The 18347-nt window shown below is 39.4% G+C and overlaps 1 long non-coding RNA gene across 1 annotated transcript in view; it reads right to left on the bottom strand.

Moving 5' to 3' along the window:
• Window positions 1-379: 379 nt before the first annotated feature.
• Window positions 380-18347, bottom strand: part of LOC120547013 — a 39198-nt gene continuing 21230 nt past the window's right edge. Inside the window, exon 2 of the long non-coding RNA XR_005637013.1 lies at window positions 380-1371. This is a non-coding gene — a long non-coding RNA (uncharacterized LOC120547013). The remainder of the gene's footprint in view (window positions 1372-18347) is intronic.

The raw sequence follows: 18347 nt of genomic DNA, 5'->3' as shown, positions 1-18347 counted from the left end.
CTATAGACGTAGGAGTGCAAAAAGAGACACAAAGTAAGAGTCCACAACAATGCTAATATGGCTGTATTAAGGCACAGTAATGTTTTCACCTCAAATCACTAACACACATCTGTAACTTCTCATTCCAAAACTGGTAAATTCCCAAGTAAAATGAAAAATCGCAAAAGTCATAGCGCTGTACAAAACTGGAGACAAACATCGCTTCACAAATTACAGGCCTGTTTCTCCGCTTCCTCAATTTTCCAAAAACTTTTACAGACCAAACAAATTCATCAATAAACACAACTTAGTAACAGTCAATACAGATTCAGACCCAACAGAGCTAAATCTTTAGCAGTCATTGAACTAAATGAAGAAATCACAAGTTTGTTAGGCCAAATCAAATATGCAGCTGGGGTATTTATTGATCTGAAGAAAGCATTCCATACAATAAATCATAACAGATTCATCAGTAAACTAGAACGGTATGGTATCAGTGGGGTTGTTTTGAACTGGCTGAGAAGCTATCTTTATAACAGGCAACCGTTAGTGAAGATGGGTGAATACATGTTGTTTGGACATTGCTTGTGGTGTCCCCCAGGGATCAGTGTTGGGGCCAATTCTTTTTTTATTCTCTACATAAATGACTTACGTAAAACATCCTTCTAAACATACTATACATTCTAAAAATGTGTCCGATTTGCAGATACAAATTTTTGTATCAGAGAGGATTTGCATCAGCTTCTGGAGTTAATCACATCTGAAATGAGCAAATTAAAAAGGTGGTTTGACAGTAATAAATTACAATTAAATTCAAGCATGTTGGAAATTCTACGTCAAACAATCAAGTACATGTTAAAATAGATGGTGTGAATGTTGAAAGCGTGTATGTACATTTCTAGGTGTGATATTAGACCACAACCTCTGCTGGAAAACTCACATAAAACATGTTCAATCTCAACTGTTGTTAGGAAGCATCTCGGTCCTGTACGAGGCACAGCACGTACTGGATCACAAATCATTGCATATTCTCTACTGTTCACTGGTTTTACCTTATTTTAAATTACTCTGTGGATACGTCTGTGAAGATAGTTACTTTCTGCGGGACACACGCTTATACACACAGTGACTGTGCAGTTCATGTCTGGCCAATGGTGTCCTTCATGGATAGCTCTGATAATCCAGATTTCATTTCATGCAGGGTTATGGGAGGCATCTCCCCAGAGGTTTCCACTTGTCAAACTGTCACATCTCAGGCCTCACATGGCGAATGAAATTGTTGATGTTTGCCAAACTGAACCCACACATCCTCCTCTTCTTCAGTTTCTATTTCAATTTCTCTTTCAGGGATTTTTTTTCATGACCCCTATCTCAGGATTTAAGTCGCGGCAGCTGTGAAAAAACAAAAAAGATGGAAAGGCACAGCAGTGCTATTACTGGATACGTTGCTGTACAGGGATAGAGCAACATCTGACACTTTGCACTCATTTTGCATCATTCAAGCTTTTTCATCCAGTCTCTCAGTCAGGGAGTCCATCAAATAGCCTGTGAATTAAATGATATGCCTTTCTAAACCAGAAGCCCTAATCCAAAACTGAAAATTTAAGTTAAGGACTTCAATTTGTGCTGCAAATAGTTCTACTTTTCTTTTTAATCTCTTCTTTCTTTTAATCTTTTCGGTATTACCAACTGGCAGAGACAGCCATGCTTCCGTGCCAGCTTTTCAATGTGGATATTTTCCTTGTGTATATGTATCCCTTTTCTTTATTACATCAAAGACACACTCAAAGTTACATACATTCAGTGGATACACTGGTTACACTTACAGAAAAAGCTTCAAACAGCTTTCAACAGACTTTTTTTTTTTTTTTTTTTTTTTTTACCATCTCCACTTACCTTCCCATGTCTTTTACTATTTAACCGGCAATAATTGTTCTGAGCTCACTACGACTGTCATTGAAATGAGTGCTAGTCCTCCTGGCATCCACAACCTCAGGATATCGCCAGTAAATGACCTATCATTAAAAAGAGCCTATCCAAAACCGTGACAATGAAATCATGTAATGGGAAAAGCCTTAAGGAATCATTTTTAAAAGATGTGAGAAACAAAATTAGGCCAAAAAAAGTTTCCCTCAAAACTCTATATAAGTGTATAAGTGATGGCTATGAGTACTAAGCTTGTCCTTGGGCTATCATTTAAGTTATCCCACCATGAAATGTAAATTACAGTCTTCATAAGGTTGTAATGGTGCACCATTTTATTCATGAGGATATGATTGCACCGTTTCTGTTCTTTTGAATATTCAAAATGTGTCAAATGGAAATGATTGGAGCTAATGTGATCACTGGGACCAGGACATATACTGTGATGCATTATGGATTAAAACACTGCAGCATGCACTCATCCCAAGGTTGCCAGGAGGATTCATGAGTTTCTATTAAAGATCAGATCCAGCCTAATAGTATAAAACCCTTTCATAATGAATTACCTTCAATTATTGCCACTTCCAGCCCCCCCCCACCCCCCATGTTTAATTTACACAGCATGATGTTGATACTCATGTACTGATGTAATAAACGTATGAATGTGAACACATGTGAAAAATGAATGTGAAAGGTCTGCTACAGAGATTAATTGGGGGCTCAGAGAAATGCAAAGGGAGAAGTGTGTGTGTGTGTGTGTGTGTGTGTGTGTGTGTGTGAGTGTGAGTGTGAGAGAGAGAGAGAGAGAGAGAGAGAGAGAGAGAGAGAGAGAGAGAGAGAGAGAGAGAGAGAGATGGATCACTATGGAGACGGATTGCAAGCCAGCAGGGAAACAAGAGTAATTATGATGTGCTGGGAAGCCAAGTGAGAGCTGTCTTAAGAACTGGCCCTCTGGCCATCAGATACTCAAGCATGCTTCATTGCATCACATGGCAAATTACATTGTGTGTCAGTGAGTGATTTATTGCACCAAAGCTAGATCTCGCTTGACACACAGTTGTAAATGAGTAGGCGATTGTGTTGTATGCTCTTAAATAGGTCTTATCCATTTGACACATAATGCACGTATACTAGTGCACTACAGAGGGGTAACAGCATGTAACCAGTTTACGTGCATACAGGAATATGTACCCAACACGCTGAAGCACACAAAACACATGACCAGCACACAAACTCACACAAAATCGGTAGCTGACTGGCTTGTGTATTGTGCCAGAACTGAGTGTTCAGTAATGGGGCTGTAGTAAGAGCAATACTCTGAATTTAAAGAGTTTGGAAATAGAGGATGGATACCCTAACCGAGCCCGTCTGACCGGGTTCGGACAGATATTTAGAAATTATGTATGTATGAGTTTGGGTTGGGCTCGGTCACATCAGCGCGATGAGGCACTGAACATTTTTTATTTAAAAAGAATTATTATGTAAGTGCGCGCCTGTGTTAACGTGCGCTTGTTGCCCCGTGTGCACCAATGCGCTCATCTGTTGACATTTCCGAATGCCTTGCTACAGTTGCTTAATAAAAGCGGACTTTCCACACAAACAAAACGTACGTTATGTGTCATTGGTATGAGAAAAAAATACGAGATTTTAACTGTGTCGGGCTTGGGTCGGGCTCGGACATAAAATCTTAATGCCTGTCGGGCTGGGGCCGGCTTCGGTTACTGCTCTGTCGGATGAGGGCCAGGCTCGGACAGAAAAAAATGCGGCCCGATCAGCACTCTATTTGGAAAATGGTGGGGTTTTGTTGTCCTGTCCAAAACCAAAAACACACTAACAAAAGTGTAAGGAACATGTTTACCGTACTTTGCGATCAGTAGAAAATCCGGCTAACTAGCTTGCTACTACAGGAGTAACCAAAGCCAAGGAACACATCAACCACTTGCTAGGTTATATTTGTTTGTCACGTTACAGGTTTACCTTAAAAGAAGCCTTGTTCACAACTAGCACGTTTCACGGTGTAGTATTTCCCCTTAAGATGGTGCTGGATGCTATCAGAGTTTAAGCTAACGTTAAGTGTCTCTGCTCTGCCTTTTATCAGATATGGGGAGGTTTGTACTCCAGCAACCCCAGAGAACATTACCAAAGATGGTGTTACATTTGCCAAACACATCAGTTAGTCCTCACCTTAAAAGTCTTTTTCTCTTGTAACTGTTAAAGGAGCTAAACATGCGGTTTCATAATACGAGCAGGACGTCTGCAAAGTAGCCAAACAGGGTCACGTTAAAACAAAATATCAGTTTGTTCTTAGTTTTTTCCCAACCATACCTTCTAATTTCATTTAATTTTTTACATGGTTCTCAATTTAAAAGGAGTCAGCTGGAAACAAAGTCTCCTGGAGACAGCATACTCCTCCATCTCATGGAGCCAACATTAGCTTAAATAGCTAGCTGTAGTTGATCAAATCTGCTGGCGACAGCTATCATTTTAGTTCGAAAATTTGCCGGCCACTGGCTAGAAATGAGAAACTTTTATTTGTCTACCTCTGTCTGAAATCAAGGACCTAGTTTCTAAAATTATAAAAATATGTCCGTAACAGAACGCTCAGGTGTAGCAACAGTAACTAAGGGGGCGGGGGGCTTAGCCAACGGTCAATAGTTCTTTTTTTACAGCAGACATTCTGACTTGTCATAGTAGGAACAACACGGCAAATTCATTTTGTTAACGATGGAGTTCCATTAAGTGTCCCAGTAAGGCATGACCGTGAGCCATATGGCTGTGTATTGGCAAGAATCTGGCCATACGATACGTATCACGATACTTCGGTCACGATTCAATATATTGCAATATATTTCGATAATGTGCATAAGGCGATATATTGGGATTTTGGAAAGTATAATTTTAGAAAAACTAATATTTAAAAAAAGACATGATGTTCATAAAAGTCAAAGAAGTTTACTTTAGGTAAAGAATTCAGTACACAGAAAATCAAACTGCCAGTTTGAGATTGTGGTTGACAGGTTCTTAGTGAGCACATTTTGATATGCTAAAGTGGGCCAAAGTTCAGCCATAGCTACATTGTTAGCTTCTAGCAAAAATTCCGGCACTGTTAGGCAAGGACACTAGTGGTGTGTCTCAGCATAGCCATCTAGTGGTAGGGGGTTTAAAAACAACATAAACGTGAACCACTGTCTTACATGAATATTTTTGAACGTAAAAAAAAAATAAAAGCATGAGCTAGCATGCACAGTACCAGGATCCTGAAACTAGCTCAACTGGCCGTTTCTAATGTCTTAAATCAGATGTGTGATTTTCCTACTATGACAAGCCAGAATGTCTGCTGTGAAAAACATCTACTCAATTAAGAGAAGGACGTAAGGCAAATTGCACAACACCCTGGTTCTTATAATGACTAACAAAACATCACGTCTCCTTAAATGAACCTTTACACCAGATACTTCTCAAGTACATTATAGAGGCCATATGTGCTGAAATTGACTAACCATATGTTTTGAAACTCTACATCAATATATCTCATGATTCTTTCTTAAAAACAACTGACAGTGTGCAGCCTAATGTAGTAATCATCGTGGAACAGCACCAGCTGAACTTTAATAAATTTCAGCTGCAGCACTGGATGGACTGGCAGTATTTGTGCCAAAGCAAAAACAATAATGCATTCTCAGCTGAATACTAAATAATTGCTGTCTTTTTAGAAATGTTACCCTTTGGTGGAGAAAAAACTGAAGGCCACATTAAAGCACAGATGGGTGATATTTGCATGCTGATAATTACAGACCATCAAATTTGTGCTGAATGAGTCTATCTCCCTCTTGTTCCACTGCTACGGTAAATACCAACCACTTGTTTTCTCAGTCCTATCACAATACCACTGTTCATCAAAGAGTGTTCCCATTATCTTTTTATACAAAAGCTTTATAAATAATTTAGTTTAATTCAAAATGGCGCAACAATAAATATGAAAGGGAACGCTAATGTCATGTTTTTTCCTAGTGAAATTCTGTCAGTAACTTTAGAGCGATATTGGACTCTATAGAACCATTAGTTGAATTGTGGGAGATTGCAGCAGAGCCACCTGCTGCTGTCAGAGATATTTCATCATGTGTCACAGATCTCTCTCTCTCCCCTTTCTGTTTACTTCCCTGTCTCTAGCTTGATATTAGATTTGTGCCAGGCAGCTTTCTGAGACAATAAGCATCCTGACATGGCAGGATTGGACTGAAGATGAGAAACTGAGACAAAAATCGGAGATGACACTATGTTTTTTTGTTGTTTTTTTTATCATGGAAATGCCGATACATTCATAATGAAAGCCTTCAGTCGTCATACACTCATACACTGCCATCACTCCACTGCGGGAAAGGTGAAACTTAATCTGACTGGAGAGATTACACAAACGTTTTTATCCTTATCATTCTTGTCAAAGCACCACAAGGATTGTCGACAGGCATCCAGCTTGGCCTTTCATGATGCCCCCCCCCCCGGGCGTTTGAAGCCAGGGGATAAGGTCAGCTCAGCAGCATAGGTGTTTGCTCAGGAGACACAAGCCTTCTGAGAGCTGTGCTAACCCTTTGGTACTGAGGACATACGGGGTCCCACAGCTGTCAAAACTTTCGTAACGTAAAACTCAGAAAACCCTGTGTGTCTGTCAGAGAAATTTCTTTGACCCTTTTGCATGGACAGTATGTCATACTTTAATTTCATTTCGTATTTTTTTTTTAAATATTCAAATAATATTAGAATATTTAATGCTCATACGCAGCCTATTATAAACTACACTACTCCGGCTTATGCATTGTCAATGCCAATATAAGCATGTGGTTGTTGTTACACGTTCTGTCCACTAGAGGGACTTCCAACATCAGCCTGGCCTTGAAGGGGATCTACATCATGGCGCATTGGATTTCTGGCACGCCGCTCTCTGTTTACATTATTTTCCACCACGAGCACACAGCGACAAACACAAATCAACAGAGAACCCTGTAATGGAACATTATCTAACAAGTGTAGTGAAGCGGCTCTGTTAAGGCTAACGGTGCTCGGTTAGCACAATGACATCACGTTAGAAAGAACAGCCGAAACGATTTGTCATAAACTAAGTAACACTAACAATAGTGTTAGCCACGATGCTAACTGCATTGATAACTAAGCCAAACGGTGCTGCTACTACTATTTAAGTGATCTAAAAGCAACCTGTCTCTTGCAGATTGTCCCGTTACTGAGAATACAGCTGTTAGAAGGTAATATATGAAGTCAAAGCTAACTCTGACAGCTGTAGGGCAGCTAACATTAACTTTAGACGTCTCCATGAAGCTCCCAGCTAAGCTCCTATAACTCGCGACACAGTTAGGAAACCAGAACGAGCTAACTATTGATAACATAAGCATTTTGGCTCGGTGGATGTCGATTTTAAAGTCATGTTCCAACAGCCCTATCGTCAACACAAGATTGGAAAAACAAAACAGCACTCTCAGTAGAATTTTGCTACGATGTGAACCCTAGTTCCAAGATATTTTTCAGACCCTCTGTGACAACATTTCTCAGTAACTCCATTGTGGAAATTAATTAAGAATCAAATCAGTAATAAATTAGATATTTAATGTAATTTGGTCAGCAATGTGCCTAAGCTCATTCTGCCTTAAGCAGGATTTATGCTTCTGCATTATATCTACAGCGTAGGTACGTACGTACGTACGTACGTAGGTCCATGTAGATGCAGACCCTACTCCGTAGCCTGACATGCACCTCTCAAAAAATTTAACTACAGGTCGCGGCGACGCAGATCGCAACAACTGCGATTGATCCGCTTGACAGTGGCTTGGTAGCGTTGGTATTTCTCCTATTCATTTCCTGGTTCTCCTTCTCCATAAATAATATGAAATCAAGAAGAGGGTTAACTTTTCCTGCTACAGCTTTCCGACCACGGTCAGAAAGCACAGGGGAGACACTTTTTTTCCCCCACTGCGCCTCCAGAGTCGGTACTCGCTCCGAATCCAACCCCTGTCACGCTCCTACTCGCTCTACCACACGCTGCGATAAACCTCAGGCCACTTATGTAGGTTACGGCGTAAGCTCTGCTCAAAGCCCCCGCAGAAGCATACTGTAGTGGAAAGTTTTTATCCGTCATACTGATGTGTGATATTTCTTTCATATTTTATCCATTACTCCATGTTTTTTTATATTCTCATCATTTTATATATTAACTTTATACTATACAATATTTACTCTGTTTTCTATATAATATAATATATATCAGTTATAAGGATTAAGTATAGTACTCTATTATTCTAAAAAAGTGATCATAGCTTCTCCTGTATCTGTCATGCAAGCCTATGCGGCCCCCTCTGTCTCCCTCATGCACACTCTACATGAAGCAGAGGGCTGAGTAGGTTTTCCGCAACTCGAGGAAGCTTTCCACAGAAAGCCTCAGGGCTCAGCTCTACATGAGTAGGCTTTCCGCAACCTGAAGAAGGTTTCCACAAAAAGCTCAAGACTCAGCAGTAAAAGAAGCAGTGTCAGCATGCTCAGCTATAAGAACCCTGAAGTTTCTTTGTTCACTGACACACTTTCTCAGATTGCTTGTCAGTCTGTTAAAACTGTCTCCTTCTTTTGCAAAAGAATAAAGAAAATAACTTAGAGAAATCCAGCGTGTCAGACAAACTTATTTTCCAGCTTCATCACCGAACACCAAAGAGATTTTCCACAACAATACATCCCGCTTTAGTCCAGTTGTCCATGTAAGGGGTTTCTTCACTGTAGTCTAGAGATGCATTTGATCTTAGGCCACGTCCACACGTATCAAAACAATCTTTTTTTACCAGTCTTCCCTGGATTCGTTTCAAGAATAGTTGCATCCAAACGAATCCACTTGTAAATTACTCAACACGCTACTTCATATTCCAGGCCTATAGGCGGCGCTGTTTCTGCTACAGAAATTCTCCAAAAAAACGGAGAAGAGCATAGTCACTTCCACTTCCCATCATAACATGAGTAGCTAGACTAACGCTCCCTTAATACATCTGTGGACTATAATAACTTTCACCACTGCTCATTTTATAAAGGCCGCCGCAAGAAAACGTCTTTGTTTACATTGTATAATGTGCTGTTGGATTGCTTTTTATTTTGCATGATTGCAGCGCACTAGCAGCGAGCTAACGTTAGCGCACTAACGTTAGCTAGCTCTAACATCGGCAGTCAAACACACATGAATGATCCATGAATGATGTCTTTTTAATAATCTATACGTTTCTCTTGCAGTAGCCTTTCTACAATAAGCCGTGGTAAAAGTTACTATAATCCGTTCAAGGAGTTGATAAGCAGACAGATTAGCTAGCTAGTTGATAAGTTGTCTACTTCCACTTTATGAACAGATAGCCATAGCAGCTAACGTTAACGTTACGTCGCTGCTGGAGCGGTCAGCTACTTTAGCGATGTTTAACGTTAGCTACATAACGTTAGCAATATATCTTGTGTAGAATCCAGAGGGAAGGGTCAGGGAGCAGAGACAAAGTATTTAGATGAAGTGAGCTGGTTTGACCATGGAGATGGGATATGCTCGCTTAGCTTCACCGCACTTGTGTGCGTCAGCGGCCGTGGGTGTAAAAGAGGGGTGTGGCGATGACATCATCGATACGGATTCGTATTCACCATCCAGACGAAGCCACACGAGACCAGGTTTAAATTTTTCACACAGAGTTCAATTGGCAGCTTTCACGCCAGCCTACATCATCAAACCAAACGCAAAGAGAGTTTATTTGAACCACGCCAACTTTTAGCTCAGGTTTTTGTAGAAAAGTGTTCGGAACCGTAGCATGTGAGCGGGAGGATTTTGTATGGCGAGCAATATAATTTTTTTAAAGTTTTAGGGTTGCCTTATCTCCCGCTCCAATTTCACTCCGGTCCCGCTTGCATCATGAGCTCGAAGCATGCCTGAGCCCGTGCAGCACAGGCCTTTTATCTCTTTATGGAGCAAGCTTTGAGCGATTTCAGTGGAGCAGGGTGAAATCAGAGGTGAGCACAACACAATATTGAGCAGAGCGTCCTGGAATGGCTTTGAGTGGCAGAGCGAAGTGAAGGAACCGCTCCGTGAGCAAGGGAGTAGAAATTTTCACCGCTCCACTCTGCTCACGTGCTCTGTTCCAACTTTCGGGAACTAAATAAAATAAAATCCAATGACCGTGTGTTAACAAGAACCAACACTGATGCATTTTACAGTAACAGTATCAGCATTTACGCCAATAGGATTCAAAAACAAAGAATACTAAATGTCGCCATACATTCTCTAGCTTAATTAGCCTATTTTTGGTACAAGGACTCATTTAAATAACAAAATTAAAAAATTTTAAAAAATAAATCTAGATCCTAGAATACATACTGTAGACCCTAGCAAGCTGTAGGCAATGTTGCTTTTTGTTTTTGTGATCTCTGTGCCTTTACCTTCAAAGGCGTATTTGAAAGAGTCTTCAAAAGGTCTCGTTCAAGTTATTTTTTCACATGTTTAATATAACATAATTGACCACGAGGCACAAACGCCTAAAACACTCAAAGAGAGCCTCTGTAGTTCTGTACTGCCTTTGAATGGGAGCGAGCAAAGGCAGACTTTCCTACAGGGATCAGAGGTAATACTTACTCAGCCCTGTTTTCTTCTTATTTACCCGGTTTTAAATGAACAAATTCCCATTTCCTTACCTATTTATTCTGGAACAGAAACAGAGCCATGTAGAACAAACCTCAATACAATGACAGATCATAAAAACACCGCAGCATTGCTTGTTCCATGTTTTCGAAGTCTAAAACAACATTCTGTGGTCTTGAAGGTATAATATGCAGGATTTTCCCGTTCTCATTCCCAATATGTCCATTTTGTAACGCAACAACAGTAACAAAGCGGTGGTATTTGACGACAAACGGGTTGCAACACAGCTTTAGCTTGGATCAAACTGAATATTCAAAAAGACCGCACCGAACGAGGTAGGCGTGACAGGGTCTTCGTCAGGACCAAAGGGGCGAAAAAGTACAAACTACATGAAAGGGCGACTGTGTAGACAGGCCTGTCGCCATATGCAATAAATCAATTATTTGTATGATAAATGAGAAGGCTGGAAAAATTTCCATTTTATTTAGCGTTTTTGATTGCGTTTGGTTTTTTTTTAAAGGGTTTTTTTTTTTGAAAAAAAGAAAAGCCTTTTTTTTTTTTTTTTTTTTTTTTTTTTTTTTTTTTTTTGTTTTTTTTTAAATGTTTCCCATTTCCGGTTTAAAAATTATTTAGAAATAAAAGTTTATTGATCTTTGAAAAGGTGTGCCTGCATTGTCATGCCATTATCATATTAGATGAAAATGGTCTCGACAGAACGACAATATTATCGTTTATTGCAATAATTTCTGGGCCAATTTATCGTCCAGCAAAATTTTTTATCGTGACAGGCCTATGTGTAGACTGTAAGGAGTCCTAAACATGATTGATCGCCAGCAGTGCAGAGTTAAACAATCAGATCACGCCAAACCATGTTGTGACAACCATGCTAATTTGGGTTGATCAAAGTACACGAACGAAGCATTGCAGACTAAATGAATTGAGTCTGCGTGAAAGATTATTTGCTTCTTCTCTTATTTTTTATTTTTTTTTATCTTAAAATGACCAAGACTATGTTGGAAGATTACAAAACAAAACAAAAAACGCAACCCCCAATACATAAAGGTGAAAAAAAAATGGGTTCAACTAATGTCAATCACACTGTAGACTTTACATTGAATGAAAAGAGAGAAGGAGCTGATCCGTTGGTCTCTTCATAGTAAACTCAGTGAATGGAGTCTTGGGATTAGCACTAGAGATGACCTTTCTAGTGTTCAAGTGGTTAGCTGGACACTTATCACCTGCCTATTGAGTGAAATCTTGCCCATTGACATATGGTAGGAAGTCAGCAAGAGCATTCTAAACCGTTGCAGTTACTTGCTTATGTTTTTCAGTTTCACTAGGGCTGGGCGATATGGAGAAAATCAAATATGACGATATTTTTGACCAAATACCTCGATATCAATAACGCAACGATATTGTAGTGTTGACTATTGGTGCTTTCCTAAAATATTTACACGATGAGATTTTTTATAAATAGTCATCAGTAATGTGGATATAATAATACAACAGTTACACCAGTCTGGTAAGTTCAGAAAATGACATCACTTTACTGTAATGTAGTCTTTAAAACGAGGAAAAGACAACACTTCTGCCATATTACGATATTACGATATCCAAAATCTAAGACAATATCTAGTCTCATATCACAATATAGATATAATATCGATATATTGCCCAGCTCTAAGTTTCACCTTGCATAGAAAAACACAAACCATCAAAAATGTATAAAATGACCTACTCCACCTTTCAGAAACTGGCTACTTGTTTCAGTGATCCACCTGTGAGAAACTGCAGAACACTGTACTACTACTGTACATTTATGGGTTTTGGTTGTGTGTGTGTGTGCGTTGGTTTCGTTTGTATTTTGGGGTGTGTGTGTGTGTGTGTGTGTTTGTGTATATATATATATAAACGTTAACAAAATTAAAACCTTCTCCAAAGTAGGGATGCAGCGGTTAACCGATTTCACTATTAAACATGCTTTAAAATGTCACAGTTAATTCATCGTAAAGGCTCTGCTACACCGAGTGTCACCTGACTGCAAGTTGCGTGTAGCGGTGTGTGCAGTTCTTATTAAACCTCCTTGACGACATAAGCGTTTGCGCTCATACGACACATCAGACGCCAGTCCGGTCACCTCGAGTGTTGACTGTCAGAGTGACAGTGGCTCTCCATGGTGGGATAACTTACTGCTGCAATTTTTTAACGTTACATAAACGTTAGAGTTAACAGCTAACGTTAACGAGTCAAAAGACGACGTTTGCATTTACAGCGAGCGAGCGAGCGGACGATGACGTTACGTGTTGTACGAGTCAGAACTCCACACCTCTTCATGTGGGACATGAGGCTGCAAAGAGATCTCTCCATCACATTTATTCCTTGGCAACATGATGCGCATCTCCCTGTGACAGGTTACAGGTTACATGATGTAAAAGAGGTATGTTCGTTAGATGTATTATTGAAAACAAATCCTGAGGAAGCATTGAAAATTTTTTTTGGTATTTTCATGCCTATTGTTGAAAAGTATGCTCCAGTGAAGAAGTTTACGGTCAGAAGCGTCAGTACATCATGGTTAGATAAGGAGTTAAAGGAACATATGGTGGAACGTGATTTAGCAAAATTAACAGCAATAAGATCTGGTTATCAATCAGATTGGCAAATCTACCATAAACTAAGAAACTTTTTAACTAATTTAAATAGAAAGAAAAAGAAAATGTATTATAAAGCCAGGATTAATGATATTAAAAATCATAGTAAAAGATTATGGAATACGTTGAATAGCTTAATGGGAAAGAGCACTAAACAAACTCCATTTTTTTTGGAGAATCATGGAAATTTCCTCACAAAACCAGTGGAGATCACAAACCACCTTAATAATTATTTTATATATAAAATAGATGATTTAAGAAATAATATGACAGAAATAGAGAATGAGATCTCTTATTCATTAATAAAAGAGAAAATCATGAGCGGCAAAGATTGTAAGTTTAAATTTTTTGGAGTAAATAGTAATAAAGTAGAAAATTTTTTGAAAACTTGTAAAGATAAACCACCAGGTGTGGACGGCCTTGATAGTAAACTTCTTAAATTGGTTGCAGACTTAATTGCCCGTTATCGGTCATATTATAAACCAAAGTTTAAGTGAATGTCTATGCCCTCAGGAATGGAAAATTGCTAAAATAATTCCATTACCTAAAAATGTAAGGTTACCATTCTCTGGGTCAAATAGTCGTCCGATAAGTCTATTGCCTGTGTTGAGTAAAATTATGGAGAGTATAGTATGTGAGCAGATTATAGAATATTTTTCTTTGAATGACTTAACAACTGATTGTCAACATGCTTATAGAAAGGGACACTCAACAGCTACTGCTCTAACTCATATGACTGATGACTGGCTGAGAGATATTGAACAAGAGAAATTAGTAGGTGCTATTTTGCTTGATTTTACAGCAGCATTTGATATCCTTGATCGTAATTTATTATTGAAAAAACTTGAATGTTATGGTTTCACTCAGTCAGCAATGGTGTGGATGGAGAGTTATTTAACAAACAGACAACAACTTTTTTTTTTTTAATGGTACCTACTCGGATGTTGGAGCGGTTAGCTGTGGAGTTCCCCAGGGGAGTTGTCTTGGGCCATTGTTATACACTATCTTTACAAATGATCTATCACTTTTTTTAAATAAGGTCAGTATATCAATGTATGCAGATGATTCAACTATTTATATGTCTTCATCTACATTTCTTGAGTTAAATACTATCCTATCACAAGAGCTGCAATCAGTGGTTGAATGGATAAAGAAAAATAAGCTAGTTCTTAATATTTCAAAGACAAAAAGTATGATGTTCGGTTCACATTATACTCTTCATAATCAACCTGAGTTGAAGCTTTGTATAAATGAGGTATCTGTTGAACAGGTCCATGAGACCAAACTTTTAGGAGTTATTTTAGACAGTAAATTATCATGGACTACACATATAACTAACATGGTTGTTAGGATGGGAAGTGGTGTTTCTGTTGTTAAAAGATGTGCACCATATTTGTCACAAAGCTCAATCAAAGTAGTAGCTAAAGCGTTAATATTGTCTAATCTTGACTATTGTTCTGTGGTATGGTCTAATGCAACTCAAGAAAAACTAACTAAGTTACAAATAGTTCAAAATAGAGTTGCGCGTATAGCGCTTAGGTGTGGATATCGGACAAATGTTACAATGCACAAATGTTTAGGTTGGTTATTTGTAAGAAATAGATTATTTTATTCATTATGTTTTTTTTAGAAATATTCTTTTTACAAAGAAACCATCTATTTTGTATAATAAATTACCTTTTAGTTTAGATATACATGACTATGCGACTAGACATGCTACAAGAGGTAACTTTACTTTACCAAAAGCAAAGACTAATATTGTTAAGCGTATGGTCATGTATAGAGCAATGCAAGAATGGAATGTGTTACCTGAACAAATAACACAGGAAAGCAGTAAAAGGAGATTTAAAAGTTTGGTTAGAACCTATTTATTGTTTAAAGAAGTTGAGTAGAAAAAGAAACATTGGTTGAGATATAACAAAATATATATATGTTTGTGAAATTGTGAGATGTGTCCAGAGAGGATGAAAGCCATCTTATAGTGCGATAGTATGTGGAGGTACCTGTTTATAAAAAAAAAAAAAAAAAGAAAAAAGTTGTTTAACCTAAAAGTAAGGAATGTTCGATAACCGCACTGCTGGAGCTATGTGTCTGTCCTTGTTTTATGTCTGTGTATTTTGTCAAGAAATTATAGTGTATGTTTAGTTTTCGTTTTAAAACTTTTTGTTTTTAATTTGTTTATGATGTTATGTGTATGTATTATTGCATTGTCACAGTTGCAAGTGAGTTGTAAGGACCTCAGGAAGAATAGCACCTGCAATGCAGGAGCTAATGAGGATCCTAAATAAACAAACAAACAAACAAACAAACAAACAAACAAACAAACAGGTGCAGCTCCTCCAACTTTTGGACACACCAGCTAGCAGGAGCCAAAAAGGGCAAACTTCTTCTTCAGAAGGACAGCACCGTCTTTGTTTGTGGTGTGACTGATTCACCTCTAGTCTCTAATCTTTTCAGATAAATTTCAATAAAAAGGTTGATGATTGATCATATAATCATTTTCAGAACATTCAAAACTGTTCACAACATGATATCATGACTTCGCGTAAACATACACGCCCAAGTGGTGTGTTATCTGTACGCATATCCGCGTCTATGTCTACGCTGTATACAGATCTGCGTGTATGTCAACGCTGTATACAGCAGAGGTAAACATACACAACCACGTGGCGCGTTATCGCGAGAAGAAAGCGACGGTTGAGTTTAGGAAACGTGACACGCGGGTTGGGTTTAGGAAAAGAATAATGGTTGAGTTTAGGAAAAGAACAACGTGTGTCTGACCCATCCTCCACCACGACCAACCTCCCTACGCAGATTTTCACCCTCTCATACTATTCGCTACGCCGTCAATTCACACACAATCGCAAGGTAATGTAAGTCAATGGAGGCCAAACGGTGTGGATATTAGGGGTGCAACGGATCAAAAAACTCACGGTTCGGATCGTTTCTCGGATCAGAGTCAGGGACCGGATCATTTTTCGGATCAGCAAAAAAAAAATAAATAAAAAAAAGACAAGACATAAAAAAATCCTTCCTCACTCACTGCATTTATTTGGCATTATCAGTTGTGACTGGGATATTACTAGTACTGGGCCTCTTTATCTTCCATTCCTCCACTGCTTGTGTCAGTACCTGCGCAAGATGAGTGCTTGTGTGACTCGTAGAGGGGGCGTGTCTCCAGCATCGGACTTCTCATCTCCCAGTCTGCTGTGATGAAGTCAGCGGTTATCGTCACATAGCTCTCCGTTCCCATGGATGTCCTAACGTGGCTCAAGCACTTTCAGCATGTGTTTAAAGCCCCCGTTTTGCACAACCGAATATGGCCTCATGTCTGCACCTATAAACACACCGATAGCGTTTGTGATGGCTTTAGCCCGGTCTGATTGTGCAACAAGGGGCTGCTTAAATGCCGCGGTGATAAGCGGTTGTTGAGCAGCTTTCGTTTTCACTCCTGTCAGTGAAACAGCGGGGTGATGTCACTTCAAATGCGTGGCCATGCTTGATGTGTTTCCACGGTCATATGGCTTTCTTGTGCCGCAGTGCCTACACGCCGTCACGGTTTTATCCACTAACCTCTTTCCTTCAACATTATATTTGACATTGGGAGCCAAAATGCTCCCATACAGGGATTTAAATGACGCGGGGCGTTCAAGCTCCTCAGTTCCTCCGCTCACCATGACCACGCTGTGTGTGGACTGAACATGCGCACAACTTTTTCTTTTTTTTCAGAATTCAATCCGCGGATCACGTGTGTGCCGAACCGAAGATATTTATCTGAACGGATCACGGCTCAATGACGATCGGTTGCACTACTAGTGGATATACACGCCAATAATGGCGTACGAATTGGCGTGTCGTACAAACGCCACTTCGTGAGATCAGGCTGGGTTTCAAAAGGCAGCATCAAATAGGCAAACACATTCAAATCTAGAGTGTGATTTCATACATTAGCAGTGAAATTAATTAATGCATAATAATCGTGAAACCATGATTATTTCTCAGACTATAATCGTACCAACAGAATCTATAACCGTTGCGTCCCTACTCTAAAGAAGACGTCATTAAGTGTCAAAAACCCTCCTGGTAATTTTGACCGTGGATATAAAAGAATACTGCAAAATTCTAACCGCACAGATGGTAACTCATTTGGGCCAGCACCGCTAAGTGTTCTCTCGAAGCAGATCCCTCTTCCAGTCTGGGAAGTCTCATCGGCGTGACGGAAACCTTTCTTGATGAGGCTCTTATTGATTAAGGGCGGGCTCCATCTTAAACCAGGCCACGGCAGATTGATGTGCTTTTCACAGAGGTTTATCTTTGCCTTAATGCCTCTTTGTTCAGCACTGTATTGGTGTTTCTGTCACATTGTTAAAATCTATGGTGCAATATCGCTCCCTTGGAATGGGCTCATCGAAGTGTCAGGCCTTGTAGATCTATGGCCCAATATGGCACAGAGAGGAAAAAAGGGAGAAAGAAGGAGCGGTAAACTCATAAACCTATATCTTTATTCTGATTGATGGCGTTCAATGTCCCTTTACAAAATAGGCAAAAGAGATAACACCCAAACAGCAGACAATGTGTTAAATATATTCCCTGTCACGCTCGATAAAATCATGACACAGTTTTGCAATGTCCGTGATGAGCGCTTCCATTTTCCTTTGGCCTGGACAATTTCCTCTGACATCTCGGCTCACGACTGCACGTGAAAGCACTCAGAGGAGCGACTGATATATGGATGGCGTTTGCAGTCGTTTTATCTTCTCTATGCAAATACGTTCAGCTGCTGCATTCAGAGACATGCCAGCTGTTCTAACCTGCTAAGCGTTTTTTTGGTCAAGCTTCCGAGTAAGCTACACTCACTGATTGAAACGCGTTCTCTGTGATTATGGCAATCATTGAACCACTCTTGCTACGTAGTTCTACTTCCTCCAGCTGGCCCGTTTGGTCACGTTCCACGTGGCTGTGAAATTGCAACAAGGTGCCGGTACTAAAAAAGCTCTGCCTCCAAAAATGACCACTTTCATTATGTTATCTCTGAAAACTGTCCGATCTGACATTTAACACCAATTATTCAATAGCTAAGTGGTTTCTCCTTTTTCAATTATTTTCTTTCAAAAGTACAGTATAGCAAATGCATCAGGAATCTT

The sequence above is a fragment of the Perca fluviatilis genome, chromosome 18 (assembly GCF_010015445.1).
Source record: "Perca fluviatilis chromosome 18, GENO_Pfluv_1.0, whole genome shotgun sequence".
Classification (NCBI taxonomy): Eukaryota; Metazoa; Chordata; class Actinopteri; order Perciformes; family Percidae; genus Perca; species Perca fluviatilis.
Note: the sequence above shows the minus strand (reverse complement) of the source record. Positions and strands in the feature narration are given on the sequence as shown.